The sequence below is a fragment of the Abramis brama genome (genome assembly GCF_963993115.1).
Source record: "Abramis brama genome assembly, chromosome: 3".
In the NCBI taxonomy this organism is placed as follows: Eukaryota; Metazoa; Chordata; class Actinopteri; order Cypriniformes; family Leuciscidae; genus Abramis; species Abramis brama.
Window position 1 is genome coordinate 33,985,113 of NC_139965.1, and position 26,988 is coordinate 34,012,100.

The window sequence follows — 26,988 nt, forward strand, 5'->3', positions numbered from 1 at the left end:
CCCTAGTTCAGTGTGATTTTCTCAAAACCTTTTTTTAATCGTCACTATTAAAGAAATAGTGAAGTAAATATTGAAAATAGTGAAAAATCTGAAGTAAATATTTTATATAGACCTAATATACAAACATGTGTGTAGCTGTAATAATAGATACAATATGTATACGTAGATTCCACATTTGATCGCTCCAGACACGTTGACGCGTCCGCCATCTTGAAACATCTGGACGCGGTTCATCACTCACACTAACAAATCAATGAATTTTCATTGAACATTTTACAGCATTGTGCAGCCTATGGCTGTAAAAACCACCGAGCAATAAGTTCCAGACAGATAGAGGATAACCTTTCCGAGGTGATAATTGTCACAGGGTGGCTTAGAAAGCGCAACAACGAAGATGATGGTAAAGAAATGCAAACGTCTTTAATCTAACAGCAAACACAGAAGAGTACAACACTGTTAACCCCAACAATAACCAACGAGGACTGAGCAGAACAGGGAGTATAAACACACATTGTAAAAGAGGACACTAAACAGGAACAGCTGGACAGAGATTAACTAATCAGACACCATGGTAACTAATGAGAACTAATACAGACATGACAGAAACAGAATATAATTGTGACAAGAATGTATTGATTTGTGTTTTTATTAGTGCTGTCAATCGATTAAACTTTTTAATCTGATTAATCACACTTTTGTTGTGCGATTAATCGCGAATAAACGCACAATTATCATGAAACTAAGCATATGCCATTTACCTTTTTGAACACATTCATTTTGTCATCATTTTGCTATATCCAGCAAAGTAAACAATCAGATTAAAGGGCAATTCTCACAAAACTGTAATTTTCTGCAAGCTTCAAGGATCATTGGAGTCTCCAAAAGGACGCCAAATAACCAAATGATATAAGGAGTCCATATAATTCTATTATATAATACATTTATGCACCAAAGCACCCATGAAAAAAACACTACAGAAAAAACTTTTCCCAATTCACAGTGTATAGTGTGTGTATAGATAGAGCAACAACAAAGAGCTTGTTCTCATTTAAGACGAGTCAAGCTGCGATACCGAACAGGACCACATGGAGACGCCAAAAAACTCCTAAATCAACCGCCTTGACTTGACTGCATAAACCTACGATTACTAAACACAACAACGTACACATGACAAATAAAACAGTATCCTGAGTGTGTGTGGAAACAGCCCAAATGTACTGAAAAGTGTCTGTACATAAATGCAGCATGCGATCAGTGATCGAGAGCGCACATACACGGTTTGTTGTTTGTGCATCAATATAACACGCTTACTGTAAACGACTCCTGTACATCACCAAAACTTTGGTGAAAACCAAAAACGCTCTTCAGAAACAATCACAGAATATGACAGAGCTCGTGTTTTAAAGCAAAGCACACACTGGAATGAATAATTAACTAAAAACCCAATGTGAGTCTCTATTCTCGCTGACAATCAGCCTGGTGTTCTTTACATTAGCGCTGCTGTACTGGACTGATTGTATGAATGAGTTCTAAGATCATCTCACTGCATGACGTAAATTAATGATGCAGCTTCTTGTACTTCTGTAAAAAAATGTTTGCTTTAATTGCGTTAAATTATTTAAACGTGTTAAGGAATTTTAAATGAATCGAATGTGTTGACGCATTAATGTTGACAGCACTAGTTTTTATGTATAACTAAATGTGCAATACCAAATGCATAATTATCACATTAATGATACAAAAACACAATGTGTGAAAATCATCAGCTAATGTCTATTGCAGATATGGATATTCATGTGAATAACTAGGTTGCAGATGTTTCAATATGGCGGACAGCTTACGTACAGTATAGCAGGGTATTACAGCCATATGACTGTAATATATGGCTGTATTACACTTACCCTCCAATTAATAGATTATCATTACCCATTGTATTTGTTCTTGTCCCTTTAGGATATGAAGCTAAAGGAGCTGTGGAAGAATGATGACGGAAACCTGTTGTTGGACACATGTTTATCCTGGGACATAAAAGAAGAGCACAAAAAGAGTAAGAACAAAACCTATTACCATCTCTACTGGAGGTGGGAGAAACATGGAATCGTGCCGACAGACCTTATGAGAACAAGGCAGGTCTGAACCTAATGACCATATAAAGGTCCTTTTTGGAGACAATGATCTGACCTGATCAGTCATTATAAAGTGCTCTGCTACATCTCGCACTTCTTTTTTATGAGTGTCGAAGTTCCATCCTTTCCCTTTCATTTTTGATAGCCTCAGGGAGAGCGGCCTTTTGGATTGGCGAGAACTGAACGGTGTGTCTGTGCAGTGGTTAACCGTGAGCTCTATGATTACACAGCGTCTCATTCTAACAGACAACCGTGACCAAGTCTGTAATTAAATATTCAATCACTGTAGAGCAGGTGTGGGACTGTAGCAGTTCCACAAAAGCAAAAAATGTAGTTCTTTTCCATACTGTTGTACACTAGATTTACTCTTCAGTATTACTAGTGACCACTGATCTGAAGAGCTACACAATAGCTGCACATTTATTTGATGGATCAATATGCTGCGCACTACGTGCCGCTCAGTAGCACACTGTATTTACGGGTAAATAAAACCTGGAATGTCTTTATGAAAACTGGGCACTCTGAAAATAATACAAAGAAGCCCTGGTGTGTAAAATTGGATTTTCCATAGGAGAATCAGAGAGGAACATATGTCAATATGCATGTATGGATGATCTCACAATCTTTGCACTACGCTGTCTAAACATATATGAGATAAAGCCGTGTTGAAAACGAATGTTCAAAATCTTCATTGTGACAAGTGTTTCTTTCCCCAAAGCTTCCACTATCATCTTTTGTGGCACTGATATATTTTTCTGAATGCAGTGATAACTCCAAGAAAGACAAATGTGTCACCTAAGATAATCATATATACACACTCCCTGTGACAGAGTTCTCCGGCCGTCGCTACACAACGTCAGATCCCACACCGCCCTTCATCTACTATAGGTGAACAACAAACAACATGTCCTACGAGCCCTACTGATAACAGCTCTCCCTGATACAAAAGCAGAGACATTCACAAATGTCCTTAGAATAAGCAGGACACCCAGTGTGCCTGTACCTTCCTCTATTTCTGTTTTGAAATGTGACAGACAGACTTGGGCCTATTCTCAAACAGTATGGCAAGTCTGATCTAATCTGCTTTGATACATCATTATGAGACTGATGAGGGGCCAATTCCAAACATATAGGCCTGGTTTCACACACAGGGCTTAAGGATTAGGTTTTAGTTTAATTAGGACATCTAAGTAGATGTAAAAAAAAAAATAATAAAAAAATAAATAATAATATATATATATATATATATATATATATATATATATATATATATATATATATATATATGTGCTTTCAGTTACATCTTAAACATGCAGGACTAGGCTTAAGCCTGGTCTGTGAAACTGGGGGGACACTGTGATACTTTTAAATATCTAATCATTTAAGAACAAATAACCTGGATTTCATGTTACTGACAGCTGCAGTGCAACAGTTCTCAGTGGATCAGACCCTCCAAACTTTGTCACATTAAAGTATTTATCATCTATTATTTATGTAGCCTTGGTCTTTTAATGACTCAGTTTTTTGTTTTGAAAATCTCCCTTTGACTTTAATTAATAGAATATTCACATTCAAAATGTAATGGTGCTACTGTATCCATCCATCCATCCATCCATCCATCCATCCATCCATCCATCCATCCATCCATCCATCCATCCATCCATCCATCCATCCATCCATCCATCCATCCATCCATCCATCCATCCATCCATCCATCCATCCATCCATCCATCCATCCATCCATCCATCCATCCATCCATCCATCCATCCATCCATCCATCCATCCATCCATCCATCCATCCATCCATCCATCCATCCAATACGCAAATTATTTTATACTTAGAATATTACTACAAAACAGTACATCATCTAAAACCATTTACTGTCTTGGCACACTCCCAATATCGTTGTTTAAAATGTGTTTAACTATCTATAAATTGATCTATTAAAAAAAAAAAAAAGTACACTATTCGGGCATTCAAAAGGCTGTAAAACTGATTTATCTATTGTCAATATAAAGCACTTACATTTGTGTATAAAATGTGTTAAACTCACCTTCCTTACACACTCAGAATAACACACATGCTTATGCAGAAACATGTAGAAACTCTTTGTGCATGATGCAGACATATTTTAGATAAAACAAGGACAGGGTTCCCATGATCCTACATTTTAAAAGTAATTGGATGGGCCAGGAGAGTTTAAAGAGCAAACAAACTGAACTTGTGAACCACTGGATTGCTGCTGTTAGCTTTTCTCCTTGACCTTTTCCAGCCATGTCATCCACCCTAGTGCTAATTGGGCTCAGTGTGTTCATATGACCTCTCTGAATGGAATAGTAACAGTGAACGGAGCAGCAATAAAGAATACCAGCAGTTGCTCAGATATGAATACATTTGGAAAATGTTAGTGTCATCAATATTACTGTATAGTAAATATGATTTATAATTTTTAACTTCCAGACCGTATTTTACACTAATTGTTTCTTACTTCAATCTAAGTTGTCAGACAATGTTAAAATATTTATAGATTTTTTAGGTTTGGTCCATTTCTCACTTTTAACTAACTATTAACTATGATGTTTGCCTAAAATAAACTCCTAATTACTGCTCATTAATAGTTAGTAAGGCAGTTGTTAAATTTAGGTATTGGGTAGGATTAAGGATGTAGAATATGGTCATGCAGAATAAGGCATAAATATGTGGTTTATAAGTACTAATAAACAGCCAATATCCTAGTAATATGTATGCTAATAGGCAACTAGTTAATAGTGAGAATTGGATCCTAAAAAGTGTTACCTGTTATTTTTTATTTTTTTGTCCAGCGAAAGGGGTCCAGTGGGGTTGGGCCCTAGTGTTCTTAAAGGTGCAGTAAGTGATTTTTGTTAAATGCTGTTGATATCTGAAATCACCGAAACACACCCCTAACCAAAAGGATCACACCCCTATCTTGATGCCTCCGTTCACGCGCGCTATTCAACACAGGCAATGGGTGTGGGTATGACGTCAGAACCCGGAAGACTAATTTACCTTTGGTCCCTTCGAAATTTTCCTATGGGGTTTTATAATGGGTTTTTTCGATTCATATGATGTTTTAATAACCAAATTAACACTGGAGGAGCACATTCAGTTAATCAACTCAATTAGCATGCTAGGAGGTATATATACAGAAGACTTACCTCTGTTCCATGACAGTTTGCCTGCATCCCTCCACCACCCCATCTCCTCACTTCTAACTATTCCTATCCCAACCTTGTATGGGAGGAGTACTCTGGGTTCGGGCCAATTCCGAGCTCGGAGCCCTCCCCTTGGACAGCACGCCAAATATGCATAACCTTTACTCTATCTGATTATATTTAAGTGTGAAATCATGAAGTGTAAAATAAAGTCTGTGGTAAACATAACTTGATACGTTTTGTTTTGCAAACGTAATTTACACAAACCCATAATGAAACTGCAAATTTTGAAGCAGTTCATTTTTGAAAACTTGTTTTTACATGTGAATAACATGTGAATTTACATGTTTTTAATAAGTAACTAAGGCAGTTTGGGGTGTGAGTGTGTGCAGTGTACATTGTAGAACAAAACATCGATGTATCATCAAGTTACGTTTACCACAGGCTATATTTTTCTTATAAATTGAAAAAGCCCATTATAAAACCCAAAACGGTGTTTGTTTTTTTGGGTGGAAGGGATGACTTTGCCATCGAAGGAGCTAAATTAGACATTTGACCTGAATTATCATAGTAACACAAATAGCTATCAATTATTGATGATATCAGACCCTTGGGCAGCAGGCACAGCAGATTCCACCATAGAGTGGTGCAGGGATAACGTCAGAACCCGGAAGACCATGGGCACGAACAGCTCCCTACATAACACGACAGTCCACGTAACTAATATATTACAATTGTGACAAGATTAAGGGGTTATAGCGATCACTAAAAGAAAAATAAACGTTACTTATATCGAGAAGAAATCGGCGTCCGTTTTCAGGCCTTCAGACTCCTTAAGGTCTCTCTAGCGCTGGAAAGCTAACCCTTCTTTTTAAAGTTATATTCCCTGGCCTTTTCCTCTTTTGTATTTTCTCTGCCATCTCGCTCTTTCTATAGTCATTCTGCTAATGTCTGTCTTGTGCACTGAGCTCTCTCTCCTCCCCCATCATGAGTGTATACGCCCCTTACTGCTGATTGGCTACAAGTGTGGTTTGGTGCTCGGTCCACTTTTCAACAGTTTTTTTCCAAAATTGCTTACTGCACCTTTAAAACATTTGTTTGTGTTCTGCAGAAGAAAAAGTCATACAGGTTTGGAACAAATATGATGACAGAATTATATTTTTTTGGGGGGTGAAATATCCTTTTAAGAAATGCAAGGGAGTTGATAAAGCACATTTATGAACCATTATCTGTAATGACTTTTATTAACCATTGCAATTTCAAATAGGCAAATCGGATCTACTAAGACACTGGACATGGTGTGTTTTCTTACCCAGCTGCTGATATCACCCAGTTTCTGATTAGCCATAACTTATTTTGTTTGTCTGCAAGCCATAGGAAAGAAAAACAATCATATGTTTAGTGTTCACTCTGACAGACTTTGTGAACCACAGTTTTCCCAATGAAGGCTATATAAGATCCTTTACAAGAATATAATGTCAGCATGTCCTTTCTGTAATTCTTAATTCCTGCTAGTACTGTCTGGACTTTTAAAATGTCTCCCTTGTCCCTTCACAGAGAGTAAGAGTTTAATTGGTGTGAGACATAAATAGCTGAGAGGTGGAGTACGAAAATGTAATGGGAATAAAAAAAATATCTCATAGCAATAAATCATTATCAGAATGGCACTGTGTGATTTACCCCATGCTATTCCATTCAGCCCAGTGCCCCTCTCTGCTTTAAAACTTTGTGCAATGGCATCATTCACCAGCACACTCTGTTCTCTCATCAAGAAGAATGTCTCCAGCTCTAATTACTATCAGTCTATTTACTGAGGGGTTTTCCCCAAGTGTGTCAGGGATCTCTGTGCTCTCTTTGCGCTTCCTGTTTCAAAGGAAGATAATAAAACCAATGCAAATTATGCAGATTTCTTTTTTTTTTTTTTTTTTAAGTGGAGCACTGTGAAATGTAGAAAAAGGAATGAGTCATCAATCTTCTGATGCTTCTTAAAAAATAAATGAGGTGTGAATAAAATAAATGAATAGTGAAAGCCTTGTTGGGGTGTAGGTGTTGCCGGCGCTGGATGTGCTGTTTGCACTTAGCTGGAGCGAGTTCAGTGCTGTAAAATGAGCTACAAAACTGCATATTGAAGCTTTTATCTATTTTGATTTAACAGACAAACAATTACACAGTTCATCTATGATTCACCAAATGGGTCAGATAATAGGGAAGATTATCTGAATCAGCACATGAATGAGGTATAAAAGTAACAGAACAATTTATACGATGGATGGATGGATGGATGGATGGATGGATGGATGGATGGATGGATGGATGGATGGATGGATGGATGGATGGATGGATGGATGGATGGATGGATGGATGGATGGATGGATGGATGGATGGATGGATGGATGGATGGATGGATGGATGGATGGATGGATGGATAGATAGATAGATAGATAGATAGACTGGTGTAATTAAACAAAATCTGTCTACACTACAAATTAAATATGCATTTGATCTGAATTGAAAATGACCTTATCCCTTTCTTGTTCCTTATCAGCAATTGTCAGTCATGGACTGAAAATGTCAGCGTGTACAGAGGAATTATTGTCACAGTTGTTATAAAATGTCAGGACAACTTTATTTACTTATCTCCCTGTATGACTGGGGATATAGCCCCTCAGAACACAAGTAATGTTGAAAAAAAGGAGAGAGAGAGAGAGAGAGAGAGAGAGAGAGAGAGAGAGAGAGAGAGAGAGAGAGAGAGAGAGAGAGAGAGAGAGAGAGAGAGAGAGAGAGAGAGAGAGAGAGAGAGAGAGAGAGAGAGAGAGAGAGAGAGAGAGAGAGAGAGAGAGAGAGAGAGAGAGAGAGAGAGAGAGAGAGAGAGAGAGAGAGAGAGAGAGATATGATGGGCAGAAATATGTCCATCTTTCATTTCTGTTTCAAGATAAACAAAGATGTCACGCAGACAGATTCATTGGGACAATTTGAGTGACAGTGAAAATTCAAACCTCAATGCCAATCTATCTTAGAACCAGGTCTGTGATTTAGTTTATTTCCAGTTCTTTGCAGTCCTTTTTCATATATGTGAGAAATTGACCCCCTCTCACAACACAGACACTAAAGCAACAATAAAACATAAAACTATTGACATCTGGCTGACAGTTAATTTATATTCCAGTGTGTGAGTATAATTTGATCGTTGTGCATCAATTTTTGAGAATTCACTCTGCATATTCAATTTCATGTGGAGAAATATCTCTCTTTTATCCTTTTTAACCCTATCTGTAATTGATGATGCAATAAATGAGTAACTGTCATAGAGTATTCTGTCATCACATCAGTCAGTGTGCTAATCATTGTCTAATCTGCCTTCACTGTGCCAGGGCACAAGGTCAAACACATCCCATTAGTATGCTTCCAAGGAATTAGCATGTTCTCGCTTAAAACATTTGACCTCTCTCGTCTGGCATACTGCATAATTATCTTCCATTCATTCCTACTAAAGTTGATCAATTAGGTTATGTTTATCAGCACATCATGCGAGTATTTGACCATTTTCCTCCATTTTTCTGCTTTCTCACTCTCCATGCCCTTGTGTTTCAGTGGGATACGGATGGTTCACATTACGTTAGGATTTAGGCAATCTCATGGCATTCCTAAAGGTTGCTGAAGTCCCAGTGAATACGTCTGTTTATTGGTTTTTGAGTCCGTGTTGGACAGGAGTTATTGGCTGACCAATATAAATGCAGTGGAGAGCTATTTTGATTTCTCTTCCAGCCATTTGTGGTCTCTTCCCCCATTATTAAGGACACCAAGTTATTGGATTCATCTCCCTGCAAGATAACATTTGTCTAAAGGGCAACCCAATAACAAACATGACTGGTCCACCAGAATACCTGGTTTGTCAGTAGAATTGACCTCTTTTCCTGAACACCATGTTATAGTGCTGTATACAGGTAATTTAAAGGGGTAATTTAAACCTATTATGCAAAATTCACTTTAGACACACATGTGTGTTGGCAGTGTGTGTACACAACCACCCTATAGTGATAAAAATCCACTCACTCCTTTTTTTTTTTATCCCCATAAATCATCAGCAGTGTCTCCCAACGACCTGTTTTCAGCCATGACGTCACAACAGCCACAGGCCCCGCCCACGAATGTTGACAGACACTGTGGTTTTAACATAGAACCGCCCTGATCGAGTTCACAGCGACGCACTACTTATACTGTGTTTATTCAGCTCTTACGGTGATTTTCTGGAGTGACACTTCATCTTTTGTGTGATGTACAATAAACTTTATTAAACTCATCAGTATATTTTTGGCCATCATTCGGACGGGGTCCGCTACAGCAGGCTTGTAATAGTGGATACAAGCAATGACAAATACATTATAACCGTAATTAAACTAAACTATACTTGTTCCATCTCCATACAACATATATTCTCTGACTCTGTAGGCATTATTGTCCGACACCGGGTCGAAATGAACGCCGTTACTGAGAGTTTCTGTTTTGATAGAGTTTACGTTTCTGTTTGAGCTCGTGAGGCTCCGCCCCCTGTGCCGTGCAGTAGCAGCTCATTTGCATTTAAAGGGCACACACTAAAACGGTGCGTTTTTCTGAACCCCAAAAAGTGACAATTTAAACATGCTGTAAAAAAAATTATCTGTTGGGTATTTTGAGCTAAATCTTCACATACACACTCTGGGGACATCAGAGACTTATTTTACATCTTGTGAAAAGGGGCACAATAGGTCCCCTTTAACACTTTAATGGGATGTTTTAAGTGTACACTAAAAAGATGCATAATCATGTGCAGGCCCAAAATCTGAAGCAATTTTTGTTTTGTTTATTAAGCTTATATTTTATAAGTTTTAATATTTTAGGCTTTTTCTTTTAAAATGTTTAATGAAATTCAATTTCTCAGCACAGAGTGTCACTGCCATGTTGCATTTTTGTGTTTAATGCAGGCAGGTTGTAATAAACCATGTATCAAAACCTAAAACTAAAAATCATTTATGGCCATTTTTTATTTTGCTTTAGTTGATTTTGGAGTCATGAACATGTATTTTTGTGTAGTTTTTTTTTTTTTTTTTTTTTTTTTCAGTTATGCTATTTTTTTCTTCTTCTTCAGATAACAAAAATGTTTTCATTTAGTTTTTGCTTTAGTTTTTGTTAACAACAAATAACAAGTATTTATCAAACATGCTCAGCATTATTTTTGCATTTTATTTATTTATTTATTTTTAAAGGTCACTGCAGTGCTCCTTAAAGATTTCCCCCCCCTTTAAGTTTCCATGCTCAACTCAAACCAAGTTTTCTGTTTCCCAGAACTGAAAGCACCAACACAGCATCTACACTTGAGCATTTCATGGCCTGCACATTAAGGCATTCATTGCTCTGGAACAGAGAGAGATCAGTGCATTGTGCTGAGCTTGTTGTACTTAGTTGTTTAACCTGGCATGGATTCAACTTACAGCATGAAGGGGTTATTTGTCTTGGCGAGTCATTGCCCCAGGCTATAAACAAGAAGGCAATTAATAAGAAACAAGTGACACTTTTTCTAAATGATTCAACAGTCCTCAAAAATGGGCAGTCCCCCATAGCTAGTGTCAGTGTCAAGAGTGACTTATGGCATTATGTCACTGTGCCCTCGAAGGGCCGTAGAACAGCTTTGTATAAATTAAACATCCAAAAATAGACTCCAAGAACTTCCTGGAAAAAAAATCTCGCTTCCAACAAATATTGCACACTTATAGCACTTATCTTGTTTTTTTCCTAATGGAGAAAGACACCAAAAGCACTAATGCACATGACGAGCGGAATCACTGCCATTTGAGATGGAAGGACATAGTGAATGATATGAATATATGAATATGAATATAGACCACATCCTTTACTTTACCTCACTGCTAATGTTCTCAGGGGTAAGATACTTTGTCGTTTGTGGAACCTGACACAAGCATGAAATCACACACTAGCCGAGAAGCAAGTCATAGATGTTTGTCCTCTTGTGGACGCTATAAGTCATAATGAATTATACAGACGTTGTACTTTTTAAAAAAAAAGCAGCGTCACAAAAGACGGCACAAGTTAATGCATAATTATGCATCAATTATGTTCTGTGTCATTAACATAAATTGGCAATTAAATTCTGCAGATGAAAAAAGGCAAACACAAAAAGATTGTCTGGGCCATTTCTTATTAATGACATTTTTTTTCTTCATGCATTTTTATGGCCTCAGATATTACAATGTTAAAAAATTGAGCAGCGGATATGGTAATCAAGTCTGAGGTCCACCAGGTAGAAGGCCCCTTTTCTCATTTCTCGGGATTCATTTTGACTCCACTTTCAACGAGCAGACTTTCTAATTAAATTTCATGCCTGATTGACACAAACACTGCTTCTTGAAACTGAAAGACAGCAGTCCCAGCAACAAATTCACATTAATCAATTGACTGAGTCTACAGGGGAGGTCCAGTTCCTGCTTTACCTCCGCCAACGGCATAGGGGTGTTTCTATTTGTGCCGACACTCTGTGGATAACATCCTCTGCCTCGTAAGTGTTCACGAAAAAAAAATAAATGCCACGTCTAATTACTTAATTATAGGAAACAGTAATCTGTGGATAGTTGGATCCCTGACTGATTTAATTAAAACAACATTTATTAATTAACTCACCTGTGCCTTACGTGGCATTTATACTATGATCACTTGCCTGGGGAGGGGGTTTGTGCATGGTTTTGCATATCAATGGTCTTGTATGAGAATTTTCTGTTTGTGTCAAAAGAGGTTAAGGAGCTAAATGACAAGAGGGGAAAAAGTACATGAAAGAAAACAAGGAAACAATCATTGCTAAGGATGCACAATATAATAATGGTAACATATTAGATTATTCATTATTTATCACTATCAATATTGGATATTTATCGTATCGTAATAATGCATTTCCCCTTTTTTACCTTTGTCATTTTCAAATACTCATTTAAAGTTTATCTTTTAAACACTAATATATGTAGGCAAAAGGTGGTTGATTAAAAACATGTGAAATATTATTGGAATTTAAAATAACTGTTGTCTGTTTTAATATATTTTATTAAATGCATTTTTCTTCTGTGATGTCAAAGCTGAATTTTCAGCATCATTACTCAAGTCTGTGTCACACCATCCATCAGAAATCATTCTAATATGCTGATTTGCTGCTGAAAAACATTTGTTATTATTTTCAAAGTTAACAATTGTTCAATGTTCAATTTTAAATGTTAAATGAAATCTTTAGGTATTTATTTTCATATTGTACATTAAAATGATGTGATGTCTAAATTCACTTGTAGCTTTTAAAATGAAGTGAAATAGTAAACAAATAATAATATTAATACAAAAAAAAGTATAGAATTGTAATTATCGATTACATTAAAATAATTCTCATCTTATCTGTATAGGCCAGCATTTCAGTATCGGTGCATTCCTTATCATCGTTGTGGTAGAATTACATTTTAAAGACTTTCAAATACCAATAAGTAAATTAATGTAGATGGCAGTGAATCAATAAAGGTCATTAAAAGGTTAATAGTGCCACTGTCATTGATGTATATTGACCCTTTCTTGCATTGCGTTGTCTGTATGTTGTGCATTGGCGCCCCACCCTGATCAATCCATTGCCTGATAGCATACATTTGTTCTGTTTTGTTTGTCAAAGCTCGACGCAAGGCTTTCCCTTTAGACATAATCTTATTCTTATCCACAAAAACATTCACTTGTAACTGACTTCTGCACATCACTCATCGCAATGAGCGCCCTGATTTAATGGCTGGGTTCAAATGGACAAGCCACTGATTTGATAGGAAAGCAATTTCTGGACAAAAGACTTTTATGCTCTATTACAGAAAGGTAATCATGCCCATTTGTTATGATGAATTCTGTTTCAGATTTTCTTTGCAAAGCCACTGTAAATAATCATATTCAATCGAGAAGCATTGGTCCTCTACTCTGTTATTTCAAACAATGGTCATAATGTTTGTGGTTTAACCATGCTGAGAACCATTTACGAAAAGAAAAGTGCACCTGTTTCTTACTCCTGTGTTTTTCCATCCCTCGTCCTCCTCCTTCCCTCATGTCCCCCTCCTTTCTCTCATCACACTGCTGTAATCATTGATTGGGGGTTTTACACCTTGGTGGCGCCTGTCTTTGATTGACACAGGGGGTGTGATCATGGAGACATCTGGCCAACATGTTGTGACTTCAGTTGAAGAACGTGAGGTTGAAATCAGCTGGTTGTGGCTTGTTGTATCTACACAGGAAATTGAGCTTATAAGAACAAAGGTGTTTTTTTTCGGTTGGCTGTGATTCTTTTACAGTCATACACCCCCCCCATCCCCACACCCCTCTTTTTTTTTACATACCCACGTTTATATGAAATGCATCCGTACTGTTCATAAAACATGTCTGAAAGATAAAAGAGCTATATTATGCTTCCTCACTGGTTAAAACAACCCTGTTACTCTGAATAAGAAATGAGTGAATCACTGCAAACACACAATGTATCCTCGAAATGACACACTCAGAAAGCTGAATTATTTAGTGCATCTAGTGCCGCTCACAGTCCCCTTAGAAGCCTCACAACTCATGCCTGCACAACCTGAACTGCTACACCTGAGGTGATTGGTCAGTTTTACTGCCTCCACGGATGCTCTGAGATGCATTTCTTCCCTCCTCATATCCTTGTTCGACCATTTCCACACGTGGACAGGCTGTAATGTAGTATCGTTCTACCTCTTTGTTTACTGCGCTGCTTCTCCTGCTGCCTTTCTTCACAGAGACCATCTGGGGATCTCATTCAGCTGCCGATCGGAGACAAAAGCTTTGCCACTAGGTGTAGCTCAAGGACTCAGGTACCAGCTGCTTGAGAGATTGTGCAAGAAAAATAAGTGTGAAGACAATGAAACGGGTTACTGTGTGTTTGTTCGTGGGGATGAACATCCACTGCTAGTTTATAAGCACAATTGTCCTTGCCGGCCTTCATCTGTTTGTTTGGTTTGCTATAATTCACTTATTTCAATTGATGCTTCCTAAAAGAAGACATTTTACTTAATTATACTTAATTATTTTTTGAAAAAGATGAAAAAACATTTCCTTTGTGCTCTCAGAATACTTTTAATAATAATATATTCTTAAAGTTGATTTGCTGCCATGTTTGCTGACCCCGGTTCGACATTATTCTTTGGCCCCTGGTGTTCTGTGGACGATGTATTATCTCAGTGTCACCATTCCAGTGCTGTAGAAGTGGGTGCGTGTTTGTGTCTTTGCAGTGGTGTTCACGGGCACCCATTATGGAAATATTTCCAGCCAGCCCCTCGATCATTTGGCTTTCTCTCTGCTCCTGACAGTTCTGAGTAGAGGGGAGGACACTCAGCGCTTGACCTGATTTCTCATAGATCAGTGACCGTTCGTCTGGTTCCAGGATTCTCGCGGTGCACGTAACTTAAAGTGACATTTGCCTGAAGCTGCCTTGGAGCGCTAAGCCCTGTTCGTTCTCCAAAACCATATATGACAAGCGGGGCAGAGCTTGCTGGGAAGTGTCTGGTATTTCACTGACACACACACAAAAAATAGTCGTTTTCTGTTGCTACGGTTTTTTGAGAGCATTACACTCTTGGTGTGGAAAAGAGAAAGGCCTCCTGGGATCCAGGAAAGAGAAGATTGTGTTCTGTCCGCTTGTGTGACTGCAGCACCAGCTCAAAGGTGAAATTACCCATGGCTGGATAGTTGGAGAGAGGTGTGAAAACTAGCCTGCCTCCAGTTCCTACAGCACCAGTGCCCTTTTCCCACACAATGGACGAGTGGAGACAACCAACAAATCATGACAACAGGCCCAAACTATAGTCACCACTGGATTTGGCCTGTCAAGGGCAACAAAAAAAATAAAAAATAAATAAATAAAGCTCCACCTTTGTGCATGTGATCATCATAACACTTGTGTAAGGATTCTAGGATTAATGGTCCACAAAAGAAGGTAATTAGCTAGGTAAAATAAATTAATTATAATAACTAATAGGATTAATTGTTTACACAAAACCACACACAACATTGGGTTTTTATGTTTTATGGGGACTTCCCATAGACATAATGATTTTTCTATAAACAGTATCATACCCTAACCCTAAACTTACCCATCACAGAAAACAGTGAAGAAAAAAACAACAACAACAACACTTATAGTATTTCCTCATGGGGACCAAACAATGTCCCCAAAATGACAAGGATTTCAGGTATTTGCATTTTTGTGGAGATTTTAATTTATTTTAGTATTGTATTTTACATACATGAATTGGAATTGCCCCATTTAAGCGTAGTGGACTTCTGTCCTATAGTAATAAAAAAAACTAAACTAAACAACTTTGTGTTTTAAACTAAAATGAAAATCAAGTAATGAAAACAATTTTTTGAAAATTAAAATAGCAATTTAAAAAATAAAATAAAAATCAAATTCACATCAAACTTGTCACATATTGTCAGTTATGGGTTTCATTTAGTTTTGTTCAGAAATAAGTACATCAATGACAATTATACAGTGGGTATAGCAGAGTAAGGCACATTTCTAAAAATGTTTATTTGTTAGTAACTGGTTTGGTTATTATTATTCATTTATTTTACCTAGCTAATTACCTTCTTTTGTGGACCATTTATCCTAGAATCCTTACACAAGTGTTATGATGATCACATGCACAAAGGTGGAGCTTTGATTTAACAAAATCCAGCTAATTTTGATCTGGATGTGGCCAAAAATAGTAATATTTATGTCTGCCCATACCAGTTTGACCCATTCAAGCAGATTGCTGGCATTATCGCCTTGACTGGGTTATTGGAATTTCTTTTTCTATTTGTAATGTTAATTATTTTCTTATCCACATTTATTTATTTATTTTTTTCGAGGAGGTGCTGCTTCTTTTGCCTTCTCAAAGAAAGCACCCCTGGTTTAACCTTAGTATGAGAGATATATCCTACATGTAGGTCAAGCAGAGTACCTCGCTCTTTAATCTTTAGCAAACTGGCTAAATCGAGCTGCCTTTGAAAAAGTTTTCATTAAGACCAAAGGAGGGCTCATTAATAGTGTTGGACTGGCTCAAAATATGCACAGTGGTGAAATGGACAAGCCAGGTGATTTGAGATTTCTGAATGCCCTGCTGTCACATTTTATAGAAAGACTTCTGATGTTTCCTCGCTCACCTATTATACATGTTGACGGCAGGTTCTATGAATTTTAAAGAATATTCAAATAGAAAAGAGTCATCTTACATCATCCCAGTCTGTCTTTATGCCCGCATGTCTAATAAATTTTCTTCTTTTTCAATTTAAAGCATGTCATGGCAACTAAAGTCATCAGATGTGTATTTCGTCAGCGTGACTTCTCACAGTATTTTCCGCTAAATTAAACAGAACCATGAAAGTATCTCAAATTCAATCAAAAGTGAGAATGTCCGTAATTAAAACATGGCACAGAAATGCTTCATTCTTAAGAGCCTCATATATATCTAATGAGAATCTTTTAATCATTTCATAGATTTTGCATGATTCTTTGAAGTTGGGTTGAGTACATTTACTTTTAAATGCTCAGTCCAATAAATAAAGCATTTTATGGAAGTCTGTTTCTCAAACGTATCAATCTTTTTGTGCTTCCTTGATTTGATGTCTCAGCTGGGGTCTCAGAACTGAGAAATGTGAGGTGTGCTATCTAAGTTCTCAGCTGGGTCACTTTTTAGCAATCTTTTTACCAAAACTATAAAATATAAAAAAGTGAACTGTTAAAAAAGACAGCGGTGTCCCATAAGATACTTCCCTAAAAGCAGCAATGCGTTTAATTTACCTGATATGAGTTTCTCAAAGCTGGCAAATTCTTCCCCTAACAATCAACAGCTGGAAAGATTTTCAGCTACATTAATTGTGCAGTAATACACTGATTTGTTCACATCCACAGGGTATTTCCTCGCGGAAACATCTCTAAATCACAAAGTCTGACAGATAGAACTGTCAAAAGACAGCTCTCCTTCGCATTTAGGAACTTCACTCCCATACAGAGGTATGATAGAGAGCAACTTGTGTTGAAGCAGCAGGGTTATGATGTTGTAATCATTTGTCCCCTCCTATTTGGGAATAACTATCAGTGTCAGTGAAGCTTTGCTTGGAAATGCAAATTGGATCTGGGATTTCCATTTCCTTCGCCCAAATTAACTGATGCATCAAAATGATATTGAACTTGATACATCATTGCCTCATGAGAGAAATGCCTTCCAAAAACACAGTCGAGAGAAACTTTTAAAGTTAAATTTCAAAGACTTGTTGTCAAAGGTTTTAAATTAGCATTGCAATCATTCAAATTCAAAACCATTCACATTCCAAATGTTAGATCTGAAGTATGAGGCAACTAAAGATGATTATGTTTAGTGAGAGCTGGAAAAACAGTTAATGCTTAAGAATGCCATCAGTTTTTCATTCACTTCAGATGAATGCAAATGAGTCCAAGGCCTTGTAGACCAAAAAACATGAGAGGTAATCTATGATAACTTTTTTTTTTCTCACCACTTTTTCTGTCTGTCTTTGATGGCTTTTAAATTTACTCATCTATTAAGTGGATTGGGTGCTGGGGTAACAGATCAATCAACCAGCAGATGATAAGAATAGATGAGCAGAGATAACCTTGGGTGCAGCTGAGAGAATAAAGGCAGGCAGAAGCTATGATCACTAGGGTTCTCTTGCATAATGGGTAAAAATGGATGTCTTAGAACACAGTGAGATGTGCTCTAGCAGACTGAATAAAGATGGCTGAATAAAGTCAAACCTTTTCTTTTGAAGCACCTTTTCTGAATGTGTGAACTCCACTAACCTACATGAAGTGTTGATTTCTATATGCAGTTAGACTTACGATTTACTAAATGTGTATGCAATTACAGCTCAGTCTATATTGTATTTATACTTAAGGCAGATTGAAAAAGACTTGTTGACTTAATGCATTGCATACTGGTGTACAGTATTGCATGTATAAATCTCTTTTTTTTTTTCTGAGCTCAATGATTTATGCCAGAATTAAAACCTCTCAATTTGGTGTTAAAGAAGATGCAGGCCTTGAATAAACATGTTGTTCTGTTTGCATGATATCCTTGTCTAGATATCAGCAGAACATGCGCTCTACTTATCTAAACCGAGCTGCCGCATTGGTCATGAATGACACACATAATGACACATAGGGCCAAATTTACTAAATGCCAAATTAGCGCGAGAGCAAGTTCGGAGCTAGTTCGAGTTCTGCGCGTGATTTATAGACGACGCGCAAATTAAAGAACACAGCCGGATCATTTCCATAATGACCAAAGCAATCTACCAAGAGCAGCGCAAATTAGCGTCTGGTTTAAGACGTTTTTTGGGGGCAATAAATAATGGCGCAAACACCAGTAAACTGACTAGCGCAAACCTTAGTAAATCATTTAAATACTCTCCTCCCATAAATTTTGTGTCTGAAAGGGAAACTCCTACAAATGCATGTGATATGGTCATCCGCAAAAATAACCCTGTCCATGCTTTTTCAGTGCTCATTTTTCACTGTTTCTTTAGTAAATCCTGACAGTAGTTTTTTTAATGCCAAAAGAGGGTTTGCACTGGTTCAAGCTGTTAGTAAATCTGGCTCATAATGTCTGCTGTGATGGAAAGTAAAACAGCCATAAATTGCATTTACTATTTACTAGCCACACATTGCTTATATAACAGTGTTTTGCTTGTGCAAAATAACTTTATCATTTGGTTTGTAGGTAAGTATGAAAACATTCTTCATTTGGTGAGGTGAAATAAAGTGTGATTGTTTAAAACAGCAAAACAATGTGAGGCATTCCACTTGTAACTGCACTGACATTGTCAGCAGCACACCTCAGATATTACAAGCTACCTGTGTATGTTCAATCTAGTAGATTTCACAATCTCCCTGATTTGATCCATTATCTTTTAAGGACAAGTCATTTAAAACATCAGCAGTAAATGTTATAAAATATAAAGGCTTCAGCACCCCCAATATAGTGCAATAGCAGGATTGGGAAATCTGATGGAAGCGCAAAATGGAATGAACTCAGTGAAAACCTTTTGTCTGACTCAACATTGTAGATCAATGTGCATAAGAGCTTCTTTGATCCAGGTCCATTTCACAACACATCAGAAATGCAGAATTATTATTATATGAAGGAGGGGGTGATTAATTAAGCACAGACTCTCTGGGAATTGTTAACTCAGTACCAATTGCAAGAAATGCTCATTGGAAAAAACATGCCTCTTTCCAAAGACATGCCTATACATACACTTCACTGCTGTTTCCATCTGAAATGAACAACAACATTACAACACCAACAACTACAGTATACTGTTCACACACATTATGATTACAGGGGAGATTATTGATTAATAAAGACTAATTTCACAAGGTTCCTTACCCAATACTATGTGATATATTATGATGAGCACTGACTCTCTGGGAATTCTTAACTCAGTTAGCAAGATTTTTTAAACTTTCTTGGTAAATACAGCATTGCACTCGCAGAGCGCTCAGTAGGAGTCATGTGTAACACCAGTCATGATAAAAAGGCTCAAAGACTTTGTAGCTGCAAGTTATATGCCATGGTTGCTTCCGCTTTTTGTTAACTCTGTCGGTTAGCTTTATTGTAGGGTTTAGTGCAGGGGTGCCCAACCCTGCTCCTGCCGACCGACTGTCCTGCACAGTTCATCTCCAACCCTAATCAAACACACCTGCCTTTCATTTTCAAGTGATCCTGAAGACCTTAATTGGTTGCTTCAGGTGTGTTTGATTAGGGTTGGAGATTAACTGTGCAAGTCGATCGGCAGGAGCAGGATTGGGCACCCCTGGTTTAGTGTATGTGGTATGTTTTTTTTAAAAACACAATAGAGCATTAACCTTTTAACGCCACTGACTGGACAATTCATTTTCACGATACAGTACATAAAACAACCAACGTAATATCTTTTCCAAATTCATTAATAAAACCGAATGCGCTATTAGTACCACTGATTGGATATTTCACTTTGAAAGTGTCACAAAACAAGCAAGAAGCAACATAATATCATTTTTCAGACACATTTTTACAATAATCCTGGGTTGACCAATAGTCAAGAAAGAAGATAAATGCATGCTTTCACTGAAGGATTCCTTGCTCTGTAAATGGTTAGCTTTCAATATGTCAATGCCAATATCACTGGCTCTTCTAATATGTCAAGGCCTAAGAATCAAGATAGAGTGAATGGGAAATCATGCACCTGGTTGATCGGCGCATCTATCCCTTCAAACTTATGGTTTTCATCTGTTGTAGAACTAATCCTGGTAATTTCAGGACCAGTGTTCCTGGGCTGTCAGGTACATCAGGCCACATCAGAGACACACTAAAATAGTGAGGAGTCTGTGGGCCGTTCGCCGATAATTAGAATGCCATGTGTTCATCCCTGCAAGCTAAAACAGCACTTGTTAAATGAAAAGCTGTCACACTTTAATTGTCTCCACTGAGACACGTTGAGGGGGAAGGGGGAGAGATGTAATCCTGCAAACACAGGGCAAATCATGAGGAAGCAAGGTCTGAAAAATTACTACACCCTTAGAGATGCATCAGCATATATTTTCCTAGTTGAAAGACATCATGGCTCATGGCAGCTTGGATTAAATGGAGTGCTGATTGTTTGTAAGTCATTCTTCTCATGTCACTCTGGGACACTGTTGAAGAGAAAAAAAGAAATCAATTTCGATTTACCCAAGTTGCATTTAGTTACCTCGATTTCAGGCTGTGTTGCTTTAATAAGGACTTGAGGTCAATATGGTTATACGGAATGCCATTGTATTGAAGATGCAAACTCGATTCGTAAGCTTGAAACACTGATGTGTGCGTGTGTATGTGTGGTCCTGGTAAACACTAATTTACGGGGACAAAATGTCCCCACAAGGATGGTAATACTAGAAATCTATAACAGCTTATAAATTATACGAAATGATTGTGTTGTGTTTAGGGTTAGGGGACAGAATATAGTTTCTACAGCATAGACATAAAAACATTATGTCTATGAAAAGTTCCAATAAAACATGAAAACCCAACGTGTGTGTGTGTGTGTGTGTGTGTGTGTGTGTGTGTATTTCTCTTGGGAAAAAAAGATCTTGAGTTCAAACCTGTTCTCGTCAGTTTTTGTCTGGTTCAGCAGGTTCAAGGTATCAGGCCTATGTGATCAAGCACAGTGGCACACAATAGCAATGTCTTCACTTCATAAAATTACATGAGGCTTTTGCCTGGATACCACTTGAGTCTGCATACTGTCTGCACTGAAGTGTTTAACTGTTTAAAGTGCTATGCTTAGGTAACACCAATCAAATAATCAATTAAAAAAAATATATATATTTTTTTTAAAATCAAAATCATCCTTTCTGTAATAATAATTTTTCTCCAACCATAAATGAAAACTCCAGAGAAAACTATTACTGTAACGAAGGTTTACCAGGGTTCAGAACAATGTTAGTCTTACTGTTGAAATGTAACTCTTAACTTGATAAAAAAAAACAAAAAAAAAACAAAAAAAAACCTGCTATTTTATTACCTTGAATGTCAGAAAGTGAACTGTTGAGCATTTCAACAGTGGTGAGTGATTATATTTAGGATATTTATCATACTTTCAATGCATCACTCAGAATTGAATTAAGAATTCCTGAGTTTGAATCAGATTTGAATTGTGGTAGCAAACAGGATGCAGAATTACAATTTGAATGTAATGAAGTAGAAAATAAACTGATAGATAGATAGATAGATAGATAGATAGATAGACAGACAGACAGACAGACAGACAGACAGACAGACAGACAGACAGACAGACAGACAGACAGATAGACAGATAGATAGATAGATAGATAGATAGATAGATAGATAGATAGATAGATAGATAGATAGATAGATAGATAGGCATATTTTGAAATTCCACCTGTTGATTTAACTCTCAAATCAACTGTTCTGTGAGATTTTCTACTACAGGGGTTTCACGTTTGAAAGCTAAGGGTCGCTTCAAGCTGGTTTTATTCAGTAGCACCATGTTGTGGGAAGATTGAAATGACTTTGGAAAAGATCATCTCACACTGAGTACAATATTTCGGTTTTATTACTTTGACTATATGGCACCAGGTGAGATGTTCTTCCATATTGTCTCATCTTCAGTGAATGGGACTGAATTTCTGAGGCAAAGAAACTTTTTTTATTCAAATCAGCAGTCTGCATATGCAACCTATTCATTTCACTATTGTTCACTGAGTTGTTCGTGTCATCTCTAAACAAGATCATCCCAGCGTCTTCCATGACTCCAGCAGGAGGGGGAATCAGAAGGCAGATGGCCTTGAAAGAAAACAATCATAATTGAGTCTTTATTACCTCAGCAGTTGAGCTGCATGCTTGACTTCGTTCAAGTTTGAGGTCGGTGTCATGTGGGTGACATTGTGCCCAAGCTGTGCTGTTTGAGTGCGGTCCCTTCACATTTATAGAGGGAATAGCATTACAAGTCAAATAAAAAAGTTCACTTTCCCTTTTGGGATCAATATGGGAGGCCCTTTTACCCCAGTAAAGCTACTGATCCTCAAACGATAGTGACAAAGAAAAGAAAAGCGTTGTGTTCTTAGGACTCCTTAGCTCCTGTGGGCTCTATTATAATGTGATGTGTCTATCTCTGAACAACAAACCTCATCATTTTGCTAGAGACCACTTTACTAACTACTTGTTTCTTTCCAAGCCACAGTGCCGAGTGAAGTATGTCTAAGCCCACTGTTCCCTCTTGTGCAAAAGATTTGTAGTAATCATCGCTGAAGACATGTGCTGCATGGACATACTACAACCTTATCACAACCTCTGCAATGTTTTCTGTCTGCACATCTTATCTACATTGCTCAGGGAGGTAGGCTGCTATTATAAATCAGGGTAAAAAAACAAACACATCAAAACGTCACACCCTTCCAGTGTTTTCTTTGGGGTTTCTGTTATTGTGATTTTCAACAGATGCTAGAGAGGATTCACATCTATATTTGGATCTTCAGGATGCTCTTATAAATTTTCGTTGTACAGCACAAAGCACAATTTTCCACTAGACCTATGCGATGGAATGGAGAGGTGTCCAGAATAGATTGTAACATCAGGGAGACATAACTGTCTGAATAGAGACAGAATGATCCATGACAATGTGAACACTTAAAACCCATTAGGCACTGTAAGCGCTGGTCCTCTTGTCAGCATTTGTGCTGAATTATGTGTTACATATATATATATATATATATATATATATATATATATATATATATATATATATATATATATATATAAACACAAACAAATATACACTGCTGCTACAAAAAGGTTGGGGCTGATATTCAAAAAATAAAATAAACATGTAAATTATTCCTGCAATGACAAAGCTGAATTTTCAGGAGCATTTTCTCCAGTTTTCAGTGAAGAAAACAAAAAATATATTATCAATGTTGAAAAGGTTGCAAACAGTTGTGCTGCTTAAAGGACAAGTTCGGTATTTTACACTTAAAGCCCTGTTTTCAGATCGTTTCTGATGAAATAGAATGGTTAAGATTGAAATTTGGACACGTGCTGCTGGCCCGAGAATTGTCAGTTTCTGTGGTAGCACCCCCCCACCTCCACAATGGTTGCATAGGGTGCACTGGAACAATCCTTCCTAAAACGCATTAAACTTTCATTTACAAAGACGTGAAACTCACCGAGTTCACTGATATGCTCACACAAAAATCGCTGCAAAAGATGCTTTCCAACAGGTTTTATCGTAGTTTTTGTCCAACTCCATTGACTTGTATTGGATGTGCTGCGCCGGAAACGGAAATGGGGTTGTTTGTGGGCTGGAGTGTCTATTATTCAAGCTCTCAACGGAAGAATGTACGGGTGTGAGGCGTTTGGAAAAATAGGTCCACAGTTTTACAACGAATGGTAAAACACCTGTTGGAAAGCATCTTTTGCAGCGATTTTTGTGTGAGCATATCAGTGAACACCCCTGACCACTCGGTGAGTTTCACGTCTTTGTAAACAAAAGTTTAATGCGTTTTAGGAAGGACTGTTCCAGTGCACCTATGCAGCCATTGTGGAGGTGGGGGGGTGCTACCACAGAAACCGAAAATTCTCGGGCCAGCAGCATGTGTCCAAATTTCAATCTTAACCGTTCTATTTCATCAGAAACGATCTGAAAACAGGGCTTTAAGTGTAAAATACCGAACTTGTCCTTTAATGAATAAAAAGTTTAAAGGATCAGCATTCATTTTTAAATATTTGTAATAATGTTTCTTTACTGTCTTTTTTAATAATTTAATGCATCCTTGCTGAATAATAAAAGTATTTCTTGAATGCTAGTGTATGCCAGGCATAAACAATTTGCAAATACTGTAAATGTGTATGCTCTTTATTTTGTTTTATCAATTGGGAATCAAATGTCAGTAGCGATGTAGGGGATGTTTAGAGGACTTGTTTACTTTTTCATTGTCAGTCCTGTGTGAGTTTGAGTGGAGTTTTCATACCAGAGTTCCCATACCCACATTTGCTGGTGGCTAACAATTTAAGGGCCATCAGTGGCCACAAGACCAAGTGACTTTCTGTCCTTGTGGCTGTTATTTTCTCAAAGGACTCTGTCAGAGTCTCGCTTCAGGACTTTATTCCCAATCTTTTTAACTGTTGCTCAAGTTCAGTGTGGCTAGATCAGGGACAAGAAATGTGTATTAACATGGTGAGCATCTCATCGTGAGGAAGAGCCTGTAGAAAAGCCTGCTGTGAAACTCTGTTTTAGAGTTAAAGAATGGAGTTCAGTTTGTGACCATTAGTTATCATGAACTAACAATGGTTATTTTTTATAAAACTAAACAATATCACACAAGCAATGCTTACATTGTAAAGATGATATTGCACCTTGTAATTTTTTTCCTTCACCAACGAGCAAAACACAATTGACCTATCGGTTATCGGTAAGCCCCTCCCCTCGAACGCAGATGAGCCAAAACAATATTCATGTTTTGAATCACCGTACTGTGCGTTCGCCAGCGTGTTTCAAAAGTGTGATAAGATTTGCTCTAACGGTAGCCTGGATGCCAGCCAAACTTAGCCCCGCCCACAACATTTGAGGTTGGGAAGTTCAGTCTGGACTTGATCCGTTGTGGAGCAACTATGCTTGAACCAGAGCTGTTCGGACCAATCAAATTGTCAGGGTGGGCTTTATACGATGAAGGAGAGATGATCAACAGTAACGTCACCAAAGAGCGCTTGGGTTGTGATAAGATTTGTTTGCTGTATTGTCGAGTTCTAATCTTAAACGGAGAACTTGTTTGTATATGCATTCACCCTTACTATTTCTCTCTAAAATGATGATCGTGTTGGTAAGTACTCCGTGTATCCCAACCTTCAGGTTGAGTTCGGGTCATTGTGACCCGGAGAAGATTTTCTTTTTTTCCGAAAATACTAGTTAATGTTATCCCATTGGACTGAAACTTAGTGACTTTTTTGTTTACAAAGGGTATAACTACTTCTCAAATGTTTTTTGAAAATTTTCGTACTTTTTTAGGGGTTGTCACCTTGTTACACTTGTGGTGTTCCCGGTCAAAAATGACTGATCTACAAAAAATAGCTTATAAATCACTTGTTATGCTATATTATCACTCACGATTGGATTCAATCTTTTTGTCAACTTGTTCTCTTTCAATTAGGACTGGTTTTATATTTCTATTTGCGTCTGATTAATCGTAGACCTCATTTATCTGAGAGTAGGTATCTAATTTTTTTTTTTGTAAAAAAAGCATAATTTATGAATAATTTAGCAAATATTAAATAAAATATGAAAAAAAAAAGTGCATTGTTGATCACACTAGTCTACATTAATGTTTCACAAGGAAGTTTGTTTTGAAAAACTTTAATTTTGTACAAAATGGCACTAAGTTATACTTGAACTTCAACGCCCATTGAAAGTGAATGGGAGAGACTGAAAATAAGAGACAAATTTAGTTTTCAGGAGCATGTTCATTATGTTCATGTACACATGTGCATATGTGCTTGCAAACATCGAGCCCTTGGACCTATGCATGTGTGGATACATGCATACACACGCTACCCAAACAAACAAACACACACACACACACACACGTTAAAACAGGGTCACTGCGGACTAAATCCAGTTTGTACGTACGTACGTACGTACGTACGTGTGTGTGTGTGTGTGTGTGTGTGTGTGTGTGTGTGTGAATGTCAGATGGATATTAGATGCAGTTCAGGGCAGGATCAAGTTTCTCTCTGTGAAAAAGAATGTGTGTAATACTCAAAATAGTTTGTGTGTTTTAACGTGTGTGTGTGTGTTTGGGTAGCGTGTGTATGCATGTATCCACACATGCACAGGTCCAAGGGCTCGATGTTTGCAAGCACACATGTACATATGTGTACATGAACGTCATGAAAATGCTCCTGAAAACTCAATTTTTCTCTTATTTTCAGTCTCTCCCATTCACTTTCAATGGCCGGCCATTTTTGACCGAAATGAAATGATTACTCTCAGATAAATGAGGCCTACGATTAATCAGATGCAAATAGAAAAAGAAAACCAGTCCTAATTGAAAGAGAACAAGTTGACAAAAAGATTGAATCCAAT